We start from the raw sequence: 19,272 nt of genomic DNA, 5'->3' as shown, positions 1-19,272 counted from the left end.
TGGTGTCTCTGTGGAAGTTATCCTTTTCTTTTTTATTCAATCTCACTCCATATGAGTCACATGACTACTGAGTCGGACTTTACTGTTTCTACTACTTGTATAAACACTAAAGTCATCCTCAGAGGTGCCATAACCTGAGTTACAACAGTCTCAACTACTGTTGGAGATGTCGTTAAGAAGCCTTGGCTTTGGCATGTTGGGGTGTGTATCGATGAGGAATCCTCAGGTCGCTGCCAATGTAGGCACGGATCATAGGATCAAATATTGGCTGATTGTTTGTGTTGCTGTCCTCACTGTAGTGATCACTCTGACTGCCAAGGTACATCCCAGGGTCCTGAGAGCTGTCAAATGGGGAAGGTGTGTCCTTGTGCTGGTACTTCTTGGCCAAGAGTTGACTGTGGAAGTACATAATGTAACAGGCAGAGGGAGATCAGCATGGGTTGAGTGTTCAATACTTGGTGCCAGTTGTTGGGGGTGGATTACAGCTGGGTCAAATGGGTAGACACCAGTTATGCAGAAACAAGTCTTGACATGTTCCTCAGTGACAGAGTCCACCCAAGCCAACCCAAACACAGATAGAAATGAAGTTTTGTTCAACTTCTTTGGGACATTCTCCTGGTTATAAATATCATGGTGTTTGGTGAAGGATCTTTTGAGAAGGGCGAAAATTACAACATCAAGTCCTTGAAGCACATGAGTCGTTGTTGTGGGGACAACTCCGTGTACCGCAAAAAGTCGGATTCTGCAGAATTTGGTCACCAACACGCAGTACATATCTGCTGACGCTCCCGATACTCATTCTATCACTATCCAACACTCCATACACTCACTCCATATTTTTCCATATTTTCCCCATCATTCCCGACAACCCCAAGCAAAATTCCCACGCCCAACCATGCCGCCAATTTCACCCCCTCTCCAGACCTCCATAGCCACACATACAACCCAGCCATTTTTCTACCCGTTGGTGATGCTATACCTTCCTCCTTTACCCCCGGAGTACTTCCCAGAATGGCAACCCCATATTCAGATGGCTCAGCATGGTGTATAGCCTCACGTGGTCTTGACAGCACCTGTCAATGGCCACATCTCAAGAAGTACTGCACCAATTGGGATGAATGAGGGCTCGTTGGAAAGCTGGAGACGAGGAGGCTGCTGACGGGAGGATAGGCGGGCGCTGCGGCGAAGTGTTGCGGAGTTAACCATCACAATTCCCATTTCGGACCCGTTGTCACATTTTCCCCATTCATTCATATTTCTTTTATTGTTTCTTTGTTCCCAATTGGATATTTATCATTTACGGTTACCTAACGGCCCGTTTACATTCCCCCACTCCATTCATTCCATTTCCAACATATATAAACTAGATAACAGCTTGTACATAACAAGTTAGTATTGAATAGACCTGTGAAAGAGAAAGCAGAAGTTACATCCAAGTGGCAAAGACACCATCCACGACCCTAACGCCCCCTCTGAGCTAGTTGTTCACGTCTAAGACCCCTCACATCATAATACTCAGCCTTGACGTCCAAGAGAGACGTAGGTGAGTGTTTGTTTGAGGTTTTTGCAGACTCAGTAGCACCCACGGACCAAAACCCAGCCCAATGAACCACACCCACACACACTACCACCCTCCCCCTTTCTCTGTCACGAGTCTAGGCGATAGACCCGTTACATCGTATGAGCAGGATAACAAATCACAACAATTTTGTGCTTGCATGCATATGAGATGAAGTCAAGGCTGTAATGGGAGTTGTGCCCATCAACAACAAGGAGACGGTAATGGTCTGCTGCCTATTTTCATTGAATGTTTGGAGCCAGTCCATTCCAATCTCATGGTCTGTCCAGCCCTTGTCAGAAACAGCAACCCTGCCAAAAGTGAGCTTAGGTTGAATTGTGAACATCAAGACTTACGTGCATTTCAATGGGGTGTTCCACTACCATTTTGAATTTATGTTTTGTCCTTTGAAGATCATGACTGGTGGCACATAGGAGCCATCAGCACAGACTGTCACAATGACACTAACATTCTCACGGTTGCCATCACATTGGACATGTGCCTGTTTTGTCATCTTGTGTGCAATCACTTTGATCTTTTCCCCAGTACCAAATCCACTTTCATCCACCCCACATATGTTCCCAGGCAAGAAGCCGAACCCCCCGTACCGAGCACACAGGAGCTGAAACCAATGTTCTAAGGTAGTGGGGTTGACAGCACCACCGTGAATATTCTCAAGGTTTGAGCTCCATTTTGAATTGAGTCGGTCCTTGTTATGGATCAAGAAATTGTCAATCCAGTTCTTGCCCAGTGTGGAGATCAGGATGTTGGACTCGGGCAATTTCTAGTGCATACTCCACAGCTCCACCATGTGCTAAGGGGAAGCCATGGTCTGACATGAGGAGTAAAAAGTCAACAAGAGTATCATTTTCAGCCTGATTTAGCCACAGCTGCTGCTCTATGACTATGTCCACCATTGAGCCTCCTTAGAAATGTAGTATAGGCTACCCCATAATCCAATGCATATTCTTTTGCACATGGCTTCCGGCCTTCCTGCTTGGCACGCACTAGTCCAGAATGGTATGATGTGAGGGCTTGCAGCATATGCAGCTCTGCTGCTTGAGCCACCTTTTGCTTTTGAAACCTTAGGGAATCTGCATGCCTAGCCAGAGAGGAAGTCGGGTAGAAATTGGCAAGCAGCAGGCACAAAAAGGGATGACTTAATGAAATGAAGCACAGATGTAAACCTGCCCAAAATGAGTGCGCATTTCATCAAAACAAACAAACATGAGTGCATGTGACACTGGCTTTTTACTCTTGAGTGACATCCCAAGCTCTGGAGTGCACCTGTACCACTGTAGCCCCACTCCTGGAAGCATGGGACACATAACTTTCAAGGATATGAGAAGTTAGGTTAATAATCACCATAACTCATTTATTTCATGTCCGATCTGGCTAATTTTTTGCGTAGTCATAGTAGTAGTTATGATGGACAAACATGGAAAGAATGGGGGGATATCATTGTGGAATAAGGGTGTTGTGGATGAAAAAACCATTGATGGGTGAAAACCGTTCACATGTGAATTACTGTAAATGTCACTGGATAAAAATAGAATAAATCAGCTGAAAGTAATAGCACAGCTGTACACACAGTAATGTGTAATCTGAATTCAGAATGACCAAGTCATAGCAAACTTAATGGTAAACAAGAAGAATTTGAAATAAAGAACTGTGACAAATGCAGCACAGTCAAGTTCTAATTAAAACATTAAAATAGCTTAGGCAAGGAAGGACAATAAGAATCCTAGGCACAGTCTGACTGCAGCAGGGCTGCAGTTCAGCGCAGCTGAGCTGTTAGAACCGGGCGGAAACAGACGACTCCGGAGTGGAATCGGAGACTTAGCGTGGAGGGACCTTGGCCTCAGTGACTCAAGCGGAGCGCTGTGCCATTGCTGTTTGTCCATTTGGTCCTTAATTTCACAGTAGGTGAGCAGGAAGTCTCTAGGGGGCATTTCAGGTCGATTTCGGACTAAACCAAAACGAGTATGTACAAGCGCCGATATATATAATGGAGGGGGCAAAAGCACAAGGAAACAAAGGGGATCCGAATTGGAACGAAGACGTCCGAACAGGAACAAAGGGTAGAAGAAGCGGAGCGGTACCGAAGGTCATAAGGCAGGACCTGTGATACGTCCGAAAGGAGGTAGGGAGGGCGAGGCCCAGAGGGGCAGGAGGATGAGGAGAAGTGGGGATGATGACTAACTGGCTAGAATGGGAAGAAGCAGTAGTCCAAATAGGGATGAGGGGTAAACGCAAGAGATGCATTACAAGCGGCGAAAGTGCCGAAGGCGATCCGTGAAGCTTGGGGGTTGCGGAGGTTACGGAGGTTACGGAGGTGGGGTGGAAAGTCCGAGGGATATTGGCAATGGTGTTTACGTAGTATGAGGTCACCAATGCAATGGACTAAGACCGAGGTGGAGTCAAAGTCCGAGGTAGGGACTATGACAGAGGCTCGGAGCAAAGGTACGAGAGGTGTCCGAGTACGAAGTACGGGACAGCGTGGAAGGTCATAACTTGGTGGGAGGGTGGCAGAGGAGTATCAGAGGGAGGAGAGAGGGGAGAGGTAAGGGAGAAGGAGTGGCGGAAAGGAGAGTTGTCAGGTCCGAAGGTGAGTATCGGAGCAGACGGGGGAAGCGTAGGAGGATGACGGGAGGGTGGAGGTGTTGTGAAGGAGGAGCGGAGTAGGAGGAGGAGGAGTAGTAGGAGGGTGGCAAGAGGGGCGGCGTTCGGTCCGAGGTGAGTATCGGAGCGGACGGAGATAGGGAAGGAGAGGGAAGGAGGAGCAGAGGTGGCGTGGGGGGGTGAGAGGAGGTGTGTTGCCAGGACCGGAGGTGAGTATCGGAACGGCAGCGGTAGGGTTTGACTCCGGAGGTGAAGAGGGTGGAGGTCTGGAAGTCGGGTCGGGGTCAGGTATGCATGGATATGACATGAGCGCAGTAGAACTATAGCATGAAAAATTCATTTTTATTCAGTTTGAGGAAAATACACTGTAAATAAATCCTGTAGATATGAGGTAGAGCATAAAAGGGAGACCCTTTCTGAAACTTTATGCCCCCCTTAGAGAAGTAAGAAAATAGAGTATTATTTTTCTCAAGCATTTGTGGTTATCACTCCAGTGCAAAAAAGTGAAATACAGTTAAGATTGCCACTGTAGTAAAGGGCAGCAATTAGGGAGAGAAATATTAAGTAAATATTTCAACAGGAGAGCTGGTTAACACTCCAGATTTCAAAGTGTAAACAAAAACAATTATTTTGCTACTGTTAAAACAAGCAATAAAAATAAGACAAAAATAAGACAAGGCCAAGGACACCTCAGACACAATCTAAACTCATTGACGGAGCAGAATCTTTGAAAATTCACCAAGTAGAAGATTTACTTCAGGTTAAAATCCCAAATTTAACAATCCTAAACAGAATTATATCTAGATAAATTGAGAAATTACACTAAGGGAACAGCTCCGCAGGGCTCTGTTTATCTGTAAGTCATTTCTCAGAGATTTTAGACTAACCCACAAAATAGAATTAGCCAAAACACACGGATTGGTACTATATTTGTACTAGTACACTTCCCCATCCCAACTAAAGAACCAGGGAACAGCTTGGTGGTGGTCTCATTAGAACCCCCCAACTGTCAGGGCACACACCCTGACTAGCCTGGACCTGGACCTGCATGTGCGCTTCCACCCTGCACGCTCTGCACATCGCATGCTCTGGGCCCAGTTCCCATTCTTCCTGTGACTTCTGAGTATCCCCAGAAGTTTTCATGATATTGGGGCCAGTATGGGAAAGTGAGAAGTTAACCTTTCTTACCCACAGTAGGCAAGTGTACTTACCTACTGTTTATCTATACACTTTCTTACCGGAACAGTGTCAGGAACGTCTAGAACTGTCATATCCATCCATGGCCATCACCCTCCACTACCTCTGGCCCTTCCAGATCACCTCCACTCCTTCGTCACTAACCTCAGAGCCTCTGGATTCCACAGCTACCTCTGACTCCCCCAATGGTCACCACCCCCTCAATTCAATATATTACCTATGCCTCCCTAAGTACGGAGCCCCAAAGGCCTCCAGACAGCTCCAACATCCGCTGGCACACTCCTGCCTCCGCTGGGCAACTCAGTTGCTTTCCCTGCAAGCCTACCTTCAGGCCGATCCCTCCCCTCCATTTCTGGGTTATAGCCCACCACTCCGCTAACCCCATAACCTGACTTGTCGGTAATATTCAGTCGGCTAACATGTAACTCCGTTAGCTCCACCCCACTCAGCCCCATCATTCACTGGCCTGCCCTCTATGTACCTATATATACTTAACTTGTAAATAGGTTACACCCTAGTGATAAAATCAACTAGAGTTAATCCCCCTTTTTTAGTTCTTGCTGCCAGTAAGTAAATTAGGAACTTGGCACAGCACTCCTGGTCTGAGTCGCTGAGGCCGAAGCCCTCCACCACAGAGATGTATCCTTTGTCTCACATCCAGTATCTGACAAGAATGCATATCTGGATGGTCCACAATGGTGCACGGAGTTGTCTGGGTTCGTAAGGTGGAGGGGCAGGACTTCAGCTTCAGCGACTTGGGTGGAGCACTGCACTTCGTTCTTACATTGTTGTCCCAATTTCAGACAGGAGCCTTATGATGAAGAGAAGAGACTAGGGGGGAAATCCAAGTCGATATATGAACTGAGGTACATCTGGTGTAACCTACACATGTTAGTGGATCAAATGTGATATTGATGAATGAAGAATAGACAAATGGTCAATATCAGCAAACCTTGCCAACAAAAAGGAAATAAAGAAATAAGGAGTGGCAAAGGGAGAACAATAGTCCACAAGTGAACAAAAGAGAAAAAGGCCATCTGGCTGTCTAGCAAGCCGTCCAGCTGGCAGGTGGATAACAATGAAACACCTGAACAGGCAGCCACAACTGGAAGGTACGTGCAAGGTGTCACGACCTGACATATCCGTCACTTCCGTCTACACGTCCTAGTGCCACTTGGCCGTCCCTCCCGCTATCATCACCATCCGTCCACCCATCCGTCCACCCATCACCCTCACCCACACTTCCTCCCTCGTGCGTGTACCTTCCAACCTAGGTTGCCCGCTTCATTGTTGTCCGCTTGCCAGCTGGACGGCTTTCTAGATGGCCGGATGGTTCTTTCTCTTTTGTCCGCTTGTGGACTATTGTTCTTCCTTTTGTTTCTTGCTTTCCTTTTGTTGACCAAGTTTGCCGATATTAACTATTTGTTTCTTCCTTCATTCATTAATATCGCGCTTGATCTGCCACTCCTTCTGGGCCGGTCTCATTTAGTTACTTGTGTTTATAACGCGTGTAGGTTACACCAGATGTACCTCAGTTCGTATATCGACTTGGATTCCCCCTCTAAACTCTTATCCTCATCGTAAGGCTTCTGTCTGAAATTGGGACACCAACATAAGAATGAAGCGCAGCGCTCCACCCGAGTCGCTGAAGCTAAAGTCCTGCCCCTCCGACCTTACGAGCCCGGACGACCTCGCGTGCCTCGCAGGTCACCTGGATACACGTCTGACACGTTCCTGACAGTATATACGAACTCAAATCGCTCTTACGTTCTTTCCTTGCTCTATCATTGTTTCACTGAACTATGTCTAGAGCTTATCAAACCCGTTCACAGACGCGCACCGAACCTGGTTCTTCTAGGCTTCCAGGTCTCGGGACGCTTGAAGAACTTTTGTGCAGACATGACCTAGACCCTTCTGAACGTCCGCCATTCCAAAGCTTTACAGCTGACCGTGACGACCCTACTTCCTCCTCCACTCCTGCACCCTCCCATCGATTCCGTCATTCCATATTCCAAGACCATGACAAGGCGGCTGCTGTTGAGAGAGATGTCGATCCAGACAGCCAAGCTGATGACTATGACCCCGAAGCTTCTCGTAACCCTACTCCACGTCCTGATCCCGCTAATCCCCTAGACCCGCCAGATGCCCCACCCAACCATGGTAATGGTGGTGGTGACGGTGATGGTGATGACGGTGATGACGGTGGTGATGATCCGCCTGAGGATCAGCTGCCAGATGACCTGGGTAGCCGTGTGTTGGCCCAGTTGACGGATGCTATTGCCGCCCTGGCCCGCTCGACCACTGCCGCTTGTCAACCTCCAGACCCCAGCCGTAGGATGAAGCTTCGTGAGCCTGACCAGTTTGACGGTACTGACCCTCAGAAACTCCGCACTTTCCTTGTTCAGTGCGAACTCAACTTCCAGAACCGCCCCCAAGCATTTGTTAACGAGCATACGAAAGTCATCTACGCTACGTCCTTCCTCAAGGGGATCACTCTGAGTTGGTTTGAGCCTGAACTTCTTCATGGTAACCCGCGTTGCCGTCCACGTTGGATGGACGACTACGAACTCTTCGTCCGAGAACTCGAAGAGAACTTCGGCCCGCACGACCCCTTTGGTGATGCTGAGCGTCGTCTGAGTACTCTGACTATGTCGGATAATCACAGGATCGCCAAGTACATCGTCGAGTTTAATCACAATGCTTCACAGTTACCTGGATACGGTGAGGTTGCCTTGAGGCACCATTTCTATAATGGGTTGCCGGATAGGATCAAGGATGAGATCACTCGTTACAGTAAGCCACGCTCGTTGCATGACATGCGCTCTCTTGCCCAAGATATCGATGGACGATATTGGGAGCGCAAGGGCGAGTTGTTGCACCGTCCGAGAGATCGAGCTACCTCACCCGACTCCTCCAAGCAGAATGCGAAATCGGGCAAGAACCCGAAGTACTCTAAGTCCTCCAATCCTCCTGACTCCACGTCCGACCCTTCCACCTCCGCTGATCGCTCTACCAAGGACCCTAAAAAGTCCAAGGGAAAGCAACCCGACTCTGATCTATCCTCGAAACTTGACAAGAGTGGCAAGCTCACCAAAGAAAAACGCCAGCGTCGTTTCGAGAATAACCTCTGCCTCTTCTGTGGGCACTCTGGGCATGTGGCCAAAGAGTGTCCTAAGTCCTCCTCCCATGCGGCCAAAGCTAGGGCAGCCCAGGCTGAGGATGTCGCGGATTCTGTGGCGGATTCGGATGAGGAAAAAAACTAGATAGTGACCCTCCGGGCCCCGTATGACCGGTTGGTCATGATGACCCTCCTCGTACGTCTAGAGTCCTGCGCTTGAACGCATCTGGACTATCCGCTCTTCATTCTCTTTCTGTTCCGATCTCTTTTTCTCCTTGTTCTGATGATGGTCGATTTCCGACTTCAAGGGAGTGTGCTCCCAGCTCTGATCTGTTTTCCACTTCAAGGGAGAATGCTCCCGGCTCTGCTCTGTTTCCTTCTTCCGGGGGGTCTGAACCCCGTAAAAATATGTCTTTCCCTTCTTCTCTTCCGTCTGGAAACTTTTCCGCTCTTATTGACTCAGGATCTTCTGACACATTTGTAGATACTTCCTTCGTCAATAAACACCACATCTCCACGTACCCTGTCGCGCCTCTGCAACTCCGTTTATTTGACAGTACCATGAACTCCATGATTACCCAAGCCGTCAATCTGCCCATCCGATTCGCCACTGGTGAGGTTACTCCGACGACATGCTATGTCACATCGTTGGATGGCTCTTGCGCTATCGTCCTAGGACATGACTGGCTCACCCGACACAATCCGTTGATTGACTGGGTCTCGAGCAGTATAACTTTCCAGACGTCTGTGCAATCCAGTCCAACCACCCTGAGCTCTCCTCCCGTAGTTGTGGACCCAGTCCCAACGCAAGGGAATCCGACCTCCGACCCACAGTGTGCATCCGTCCGTCAGGCAATCACCATCGAGATCGTCAGCCCGGCTGTGTTCGCCCAGACTGCCCGACTCGATGGGTCCGTCACTTTCTGCCTGGAAAATCTGTCCACTTTAGCAGAGTTGCGCTCAACATCCACCTCTTCTGACCCCGTCGACCTCTCAACTGTTCCTAAGGCTTATCACGAGTTTGCGGATGTTTTCAGTAAGAGTAAAGCCAATACTCTCGCACCGCACCGTGAATATGACCTGAAGATCGAGTTGGAGGAAGGCTCCCATCCTCCCCTTGGCACCCTTTATTCCCTTTCCCAGTCTGAGCTGGAGGCTCTCTGTACATTCCTTGACGAGCATTTGGCATCCGGTTTCATCCGTCCTTCGTCTTCAACCCACGCCACGCCAGTGCTCTTCGTCCACAAGAAAGATGGTTCTCTGCGTCTTTGTGTGGACTTCAGGGGCCTCAACAAGATCACAAAGAAAGATAGGTATCCGCTGCCACGTATCTCTGATCTCCTAGACGTTCCTAGCCATGCGAAGATCTACACCAAGCTCGACCTCCGCCATGCATACCACTTGGTGCGGATAGCAGCGGGCAATGAGTGGAAGACTTCCTTCCGCACCCGCAGCCTTTCAGCACTTCGTCAATACCATCTTTGCTGATCTTCTCGACACTTGCGTGGTGGTCTACTTGGACGATATCCTGGTTTATTCGGAAGATGAGACTCAGCATGAGGATCACGTCCGGGAAGTCCTGAGTAGGCTACGCAAGCATGGGTTATTTGCCAATCCGCAGAAGTGTGAATTCTCAATTGACACTATGGAGTATTTGGGCTATATGTTAGACACTGGTCTGGGGTCGGCACCGAAGGTCGCCGTTGCGGGCCGCTATAGGCCACGATGGCCGTGATGCCGTGAACAAGGCCCGAGGGTAGGGCATTCGGCCTCAGCAACTCTAAAGGGAGTGCTGTGCCCCCTAGCTGTCTCTTGGCCCTCATTTCAGACTCACTGGGGTTGCCTTGCTGGGGTCAGGACTTAGGGGTCGTGGTCACATCGATATTAGAGCTAAAGTACTATAATGTAGTATACAGGATATATATAGGAGGAAGAAATGAATGGAAGCGGACCTGGGCCGAAGGCCGAAGGGTCCGGAAGCAAACAAGGATAAGGAGCGGGGTTGGCCGCATAGCGGCCAGCGATGACCGAGGGTCAAAACAAACAATAACAGATAAATAAAGGAAAGAGCGTAGGGCTGCGATAGCGGCGATGGTATCGTAGTGGTGCTGGACTCGGAGTTGGGCCGGAGTCGGGCGCGGGGATGATAGCGGCCCTGTAGGGGCCAAGTGGGCGGGCGGGGTAGGGGAGTCGCACTGGGCACGGTGCCGGAGGCGGACTCGGGTGGGAAGGTTGGTGGGGCTGTGGGGGAGTCGGCCAGGTGCAGGGGAGCCTAGGGGCAAGCGGGGGAGTGAGCAGGGAGTCCTCATGGAGGATAGGGCTGAGGTCAGGGCTCGCACTCACGCTCGCATAGTGGTAACGGGCTCGGGCGGCATCGGGACGGGCAGCTAACGGGCCGGAATGCACGGCCGTGACACTACATCCTTTTGCTGACTGGTTTGTCCATGTCGCCCGAGAAGATTCAATCCATTCAGGATTGGCCCAAGCCCCATAAGGTCAAGGACATCAGTCCTTCTTGGGATTTGCAAACTTCTATCGCCGTTTCATCCATGATTATTCCAGTATAGTTCTTCCGCTGACCAGACTCACCCGTAAAAATGTGGCTTGGTCCTTCTCTGATGAGTGTCGTTCTGCCTTCCTTCGTCTCAAAGAAGCTTTCACATCCGCCTCCATCCTTACTCACTGGGTACCCGATCATCCGCTAATAGTTGAAACTGACGCATCCGACTATGCAATCTCAGGTATTCTCTCCATCCGTTGTGAGGATGATGAGATTCACCCGGTTGCTTTTCGCTCGAGAACACTGACAGCGCCCGAACTCAACTACGATACCCATGATAAGGAGCTCCTAGCTATCTTTGAAGCTTTCTGCTCTTGGCGACACTATCTTGAAGGCTCTGGCACTCCTATTGACGTTGTCACGGATCACAAGAACTTGGAATATTTCACCACTACCAAACTCTTGACCTGCAGGCAGGCGCACTGGTCAGAGTTTCTCTCGCAGTTTAACATGGTTGTCTGTTTTTGTCCGGGAAGACTTGGTGCGAAGCCTGATGCGTTGACTAGACGCTGGGACGTCTACCCCAAAGAAGGGGATAGGGACTACACCCATGTCAATCCGCAGAATTTTCGCCCTGTCTTCACCGCTGAACAGCTCTCGGCCTCCCTATGAGCCACTTGTCTACCCACTCCAGTCCTTCGGGCCAGCTCTATGGTTGACGTCGAAGCTATCCACAAGGACATCATTACCGCCCTGCCATCCGACTCCTCTGTTGCTGAATATCTCTCTGGTCCTATCCCTGCAGACTCTTGTTGGTCCTTAGATGCAGACGGCCTATCAAGGCTCGACAAGCGTATCTACGTACCGGACGCAAACGATCTTCGTCTCAGGATCTTGAGATACAAGCACGACCATCCACTCTCCGGACACTTTGGTCAGAACCGCACATTGGATCTGGTCCGTCGAGAGTATACTTGGCCGGGTATCCGTTCATTTGTTAAGGACTACGTCTCGTCCTGTAGTGCCTGTGCCCGTGCCAAGGTCCCTCGTCACAAGCCCTATGGCTTGCTGAAACAACTCCCTGTCCCCCGGTCGCCCGTGGAACTCGATATCCATGGACTTCATTGAACAGCTTCCCCTGTCCTCTGGCTTCACGGCCATCCTGGTAGTCGTTGACCATCTTTCTAAGCAGTGTGTCTTCATTCCTATGCACGATACCATTGATGCGCCCGGTCTCGCCAAGCTGTTCCTCCATGTATTTGTCAGGGCACACCCGCCTGACCCGGGCCCACCCGGGCCCACCTGGCCACACCACACCCGCTCCCCGCTGTCTATCTCCCTCTCCTCCCCTTTCTTTTCCCTTTTCTTTCCCCCTTCTTTATTTCATTCTTCTCATCTTCCTCTTCCTGTTTATTTCTTTCTATCTACACGGACCACCTTCCTTTGTATCAATGTACTATTGACCCGTCCGGCCCACACACCCCGGACGGCTTCCCGCTGTGCCCAGCATGCGCGCATGTAGCGGACGCTCTCGGGATCCCCCACAGGGACACCCGGATGCCTGCGGCTGCCTCCGAGGATGACGTGGCACCTGTCATGTGATTCAAGCCGCATGTACATAAATGTACCTGAAGTGGGAACCGAAGAAGTAACCTTCTTCTCACATTCTCCACTTCAGGTAAGTAGTATAGTTTTCCCCTTTAATAATAATAACACATTCTCCACTTCAGTCTGAGTGGCCAGGGACCACTGTCCCGGATCGGGCCCACCAGTATGCATGCCCGCTCCACACCCCGCGACGGCCTCAGTGCCGGATATTACCCCCGGGCCCTCTCGACCCCGGACGCGTCCCTGACAGTATTCTCGAAACACGGCGTACCCTCTCACATCACTTCGGATCAAGGATCCGAGTTTGTATCCCATTTCTTCTGCTCCCTAGGTAAGGCTCTTGACATCCGCCTTCACTTCACTTCGGGTTATCACCCAGAAGGGGATGGTCAGACCGAGCGGATGAACCAGATGTTAGAACAGTATCTTCGGGTGTATTGCAACTACCAGCAGGATAATTGGGCTGAGTTATTGCCCCTGGCTGAGTTCACGTACAACAATGCCCCCAATGCTACTACTGGCGTCTCCCCATTCTTTGCCAACAAGGGATACCATCCGACCCTCTCCGTCCATCCGGAACGAGATTTGACTTCAGTACATGCCCAAGAGTACTCAGTTGATCTCGATTCTTTACATCAGTTCCTATGTGAGGAAATGTCCTCAGCGCAACGACGATATCAGGGCCCTGCGGATGCTAGACGCTCACCCGCACCCGACTTCGAGGTTGGTACATTGGTCTTTGTTAAGGCTAAGTATTTTAGATCCACCCGACCCTCGAAGAAACTCTCAGAAAAGAATCTCGGGCCCTTCGAGATCATTGCTGTGCCAGGAACCCACTCCCGCACCATCCGCCTCCCTGAGACTATGAGAGCCGTGCACCCGGTCTTTCATGTGTCCCAACTCGAACCAGCCGTCCCCAACACCATTCCCAACCGCGTACAACCTCCGCCTCCGCCTGTTGAGATCGATGGTGAACCTGAGTATGAGATTGCTGAAATACTAGATTCAAAGCTGGATCGTAGGCGTCGTAACTGTAAGTTACTGTACCTGGTACATTGGCTTGGGTATGATGGGATGGACGAGGAGACTTCTTGGTTGCCAGCCACAGAGCTTGGCCATGCCTCTGACTTGGTTTCTGACTTCCACGCGCTGTATCCTGACAAGCTGGGCCCTCACTTTTCTTAGAGTGCTCACACGTCAACTGGCCATGTTTGACTAGGGTATGGCACAAATGGAGGTATATACAAAAAACAAAAAAATGATGAAAAAATCAGGGCGACACACCCACACCACGGGAAGTATATGTGAGCGGGTCACCCGCTCCCCCACCGTCCGATTTCTCCTTCTTCTTCCTCGACCTCTCCTCCCGCATAATCTTGGCGACCTCACTGGGCAACTGCTTCACAGCGTCGGTCAGCTCCCTGAGGGTGTCAACGATCACCTCACCCCACTTCTCCACATCACCCCCATCCTCATCCCAATCATCCTCCTCATCCTCTGTATCATCTCCCCCATCCTCAGACACGTGTACTGGCGCCTTGGGTGAGATCACCCGCAGTTTCTTCTGCTGTGAGGGCATCGCAGTCCCCACTCGAACCGTGACCAGGTCGCATTTGGCCCTGGCGCACTGTAGGAGAAATAACGCCACACTATGGAAACCCATTATGGAAATATGCCAGATAAATCACAAAAACCTCATACGACAAGTAGATATGAGAAAATAGAAGGACCTGAATTTTAACGAATTTTACGAAGTTTTACGAATTATTATGACTATACACGATAAATCGAAAGAAAGAAAAATAGCAAAAATACTTCAAGCTTACTATCAACGAGACGGAATTCTCGGGGGAATTTATAGCAAATATTAAACCAAGAATTAGGACAATCGACCACGATTTGACTATAAAAATAATCAGAGAACCTCCACGGAAACTACTTTCCCACGTCCGAACATGTAGCCAAGGATGGAAGTACCATGGAATGAAGATTCCTCAGGAACTAATGCAAAAGTCAGAGTCGTGTTTACAATAGGAAATGTAGATGTCTTCCAAACGGAACCAATGAGAGTAATTACAGGGGAAACTACCTATAAACGATGGAGATATGACTAAAACTCCTGAAAAACGAGGACAATGCCTAAAAGGGAAGCGCGAAGATTAACCAGTAACGACCGAGACAAGCTTGATAGCCCATTAGAAAGGAAGGGATCCAATCTTAATCCTCCCAAATTTTCATAATAAAAGGATCATGCGTTAATGAGATATCCAATAACAGGAATAGTGACATCAAAAGTCCGAGCTTAGGGAAAAGACAATGTTTGCGTAGGATCCATAATTAAAACATACAACGAAATTTACACGGAAATTATTAAAAATGGGGAACTATAGTTATGCAAATTTTCAGCCAAAACAGTCCAGCCGTTGTGAAGTTATACCCATGACAGGAATATAGAAATCCGCATCATGTGTAATGACACGTGAGGGTGGCGATGCACAGGGAACCGGCCATCGGAACCGAGATCCGCACTTCGGCAGATCGCGAAGACCAATTTCTGTCCAAATAAGGAAGAGCCCGGTCAAAACAAAGCACGGAAAGTGCAAAACAACCTTAAATCATGAGGGAAAAATCTGAAATAAATCACAGAAGCCCATATGAAAGAAATAAACACCCACGCATATCATAAATCCCGAACAATTAAACGGAAACGGCGCCCGCATACAAACGACTATGGGAATGACGCACGTGATTACCGAATGTGTGCGCGAACTTTTGCTAACTCAACGAATACCAGGAAATAGGACACAACCTTGGTACCATTGGAAAGGTGGGAATAAATGAAAATGTATGATACCAAGAACGTGAGAAAACATCCAGAAATGAATGAGATATAGGGACATGAAGTTAGAAACCTGAAAATGCGCGGGAAAACAGCTTCAAGAGGTCCAGAGTCCTAAATAAAATACATAAAAATATGAAATCTTCAAGGACGACCTACTATAACAACGAACAATACATATGGAGGATTAGGATGTGATAATACAAAAGGGAATCAGGGAATATGAATGAAATTCACGAAAACCACTAAACTATGACAGACCATGGCAGGAATTTTAGGGAACGATATTCTAATGAGGTGGAGAGCTATAACACATTCGTTTGAGTAATTCTTGATTACTAGCAACTTTTTCTTTCAGTTTTAAACCTGAATAATTCACTCATTTACCATTTCAGTCTCATTTTAACTAAATGTCACTAAATAAAAATGGAATAAATCAGCTGAAGGTCTCAGCACAGCCGTACGCATAGTAATGCGAAGTTTGAATTCAGAATCATCGAGTCATAGCAAATTTAATGGTATATATAGGGAATTTGAAATAGGTAACTGCAGCAAATGCAGCGCAGCCAAGTTCCAATTAACCATTAAAATAGCTTAGGTGAGGGAGGACAATAAGAATTCTAGGCACAGTCTGACCGCAGTAGAACCGCAGTTCAGTGCAGCAAAAGCGCAGTAGAACTATAGCATGAAAATTTCATTTTTATTCAGTTTGAGAAAAATACACTGTAAATAAATCCTGTAAATAGAAGGTAGAGTGTGAAAAAGGAAGGCGACCCAAGGAGTATAAAAGGGAGACCCTTTCTGCGACTTTTCGCCCCCCTTAGAGAAGTAAGAAAATAGAGTATTATTTTTCTCAAGCATTTCTGGTTGTCACTCCAGTGCGAAAAAGTGATATACAGTTAAGATTGCCACTGTAGTAAAAGGCAGCAATTAAGGAGAGAAATATTAAGTAGATATTTCAACAGGAGAGCTGGTTAACACTCCAGATTTCAAAGTGTAAACACAAAACAGTTATTTTGCTACTGTTAAAACAAGCAATAAAATAAGACAAAAATAAAACAAACTCAAGGGACACTCCAGACAGAATCCAAATTCATTAACTGAATAGAATCTTCGAAACTTCACTAAGTAGAAGATTAAATTCAAGTTTAAATCCAAATTAAACAACGCTACACAGAATTACACCTAGACAAATTAATAAATTTCAATAAAGAAACAGCTCCGCAGGGCTCGGTTTATCTGTAAGTCAATTCCCAGGAACTTTAAAACTAACCCATAAAAATAGAATTAGCCAAAACACTCGGATTGGTACTATATTTACAATAAATAACACTAGTACACTTCCCCATCCTAACTAAAGAACCAGGGAACAGCTTGGTGGTGGTCTCGTTTGAACCTCCCAACTGACCTTCCTTTGTTCTCTCCTTCAGCGTGCATGCAGCAGACGCTCTTGGGATCCCCCATGGGGACACCCAGATGCCTGTGGCTGTCTCCGAGGATGACATGGCACTCGTCATGTGACTCAAGCCGCATGTACATAAATGTACCTGAAGTGGGAACCGAAGAAGTAACCTTCTTCTCACATTCTCCACTTCAGGTAAGTAGTATAGTTTTCCCTTTTAATAATAATAACACATTCTCCACTTCAGTCTGAGTGGCCAGGGACTGCCATCCCTTCCCGGACCTGCCAGCACGCACACCTGGTTCACACCCCGCAAGGGCCCTTCTGCCGGGCGATACATCCGGACCCCCTCTACCCTGGACGCATCCCTGACAGCAGAAGAAGGTTTCAACCTCATCTCCCCCACCTCCCCCACCTCCCCCATCTCCCCTGCCTCCCCAGCCATGGTGTCAGAAGAGCAGTATGAAGAACTGCTGGCTCGCTTCCAAGAGCTCCAAGCCATTGTGGAGAGCCAGGCCTGCAACCACCCCCCACCCGCACCTGCACCAGCACCCGCCCCTGCGCCTACCCCTGCACCCGCACCTGCACCCAGACCCAAACCACCTAAGGCCGAGTGCGGGATTTATTTCCACGTTCTGTGGCTGAGTTCCCTACCGCCCTCTCCCAGATCCTTTTCATGTTGTCCTACATGAAAGGAGGACCCGCAGGGGCATGGGCCACGCAATGCATGATCACACTGCTGACAGCCGGCTCCCCCCCCCTCACCATGGACGAGTTCAATGCAGAACTCGATGCCATGTTCCAGGACCCAAACTGGGAGGCCACAGCCAGGCAGAAGCTGGCAGCCATCTGCGAGGGAAGTGACTCTGTGGATAAAGTAATCCAAGAGTTCGAGATATTGGGACCCGCCTCAAGGCTGGGCAACATAGGACTAGTCGACTGCTTCGAGCAGGCGATCAACTCCCGCCTCCTGGAGAGTATATACCGGCTCCGTCCCATGCCCACTACTTGGGCCGAGTGGAAGCGCAAAGCCATGCTCCTGGACAACCAGTGGTGACGATTCCAGGCCACTCAACCACGCACGTTCCCACCCAAACCCGTGCTCCCGCCAACTCGACCCCCGTCGATCGTGACCCACCTCAGGCACGACCCACACCCGGGCCTCCACGACTTGCACCACTGCCTCCACCCTCCACCCCAGCAGCCCGCCCCACAACAGGGACGGGCCCCCAACCGATGGACCTCGACCGCTTGAGGACTGACCAGAGACAGTGCTACAACTGTAACACCCAGGGGCACATCCTACGAGACTGCCTGCACCCCAGAGTCCGCCGAGCACGACGTCTCCACCCTGAGGACCTTCGGGCATTGATGGAAGGGCTGAAGAGCCAGCTGACTGAAGAGCCAGAGACGGAGGCTCAGGGGGGTTTTCAGGAAGGCGACTGGTGAGGGATGCATCCTGGCCGCCCATAGAAGATAGCTTGTGTAAATACTGCAGCGCACGTGAGTCAACGCCAATGCCAAAACTTCACCGAGTTATTGCAAAGAAGAGGAGAAAAAATGCATCCTCAACCCGTGAGAGTAAGAGAACCATAGAGGCAGCACCCGAAGTGGCAGTATCCCTGCCAGCCATCTATGTCCTCTCCAAGCAATCCCCCAGATCCCTCAACCTTACGGTGAAACTAACTGCCCTGACCTCCCTCGCATCAGTGTCGGTATCAGCCCTCCTAGATTCAGGGGCCACCAGGAACTTCGTGAGCCCTGAGTTCATCTGGAAGCACAAGCTCGAGACAACCCCTCTCCCGCAACCCATTCCTGTCTGTAACATTGATGGAACCCCAAACGAGAATGGAGCCATAACCGAAGAGCTGGAAGCCCTCCTGATGTTTGGGCGGCACACAGAGCGCGCCCACTTCGCAGTTGCAAACCTGGGATGACAGTCCCTCATCATAGGGCACTCGTGGCTGCTACACCACAACCCAGAGGTAGACTGGGCACAACAGAGAGTCATCATGTCCTGTTGCCCATCCGCCTGTAGACAGCTGCGAGCACGAGAAGACCAGGACCCTGCACTAGAGCTGGGGGATGGGATCTACACTGCAACTGGGGACACGACCTGAGGGCCACCACAACCCCCTCTCAGCGGATGGCCCAGGAAGCCTGTGACCCAGATGCCCAGCCCGCATCATTCGAGACGCTGGTGCCAGAGCACTACCAGGACTTCCGGGACGTGTTCTTGAAAGAAGCCTTCGACCAGTTGCCCCCCCGGAAGCCCTGGGATCACGCTATAGATCTGGTACCAGATGCCAAACTGCCCAGAGGAAAGACCTTCCCCCTCTCGTGCCCGGAGCAGAAAGAACTGGATGAGTTCCTGCGCAAGAACCTGCAGAACGGGCAGATACGACCGTCTAAGTCTCCGATGGGTGCA

This window comes from Cantharellus anzutake (assembly GCF_015039405.1).
Source record: "Cantharellus anzutake strain C23 chromosome Unknown EI90scaffold_3, whole genome shotgun sequence".
NCBI classification, from domain to species: Eukaryota; Fungi; Basidiomycota; class Agaricomycetes; order Cantharellales; family Hydnaceae; genus Cantharellus; species Cantharellus anzutake.
Note: the sequence above shows the minus strand (reverse complement) of the source record.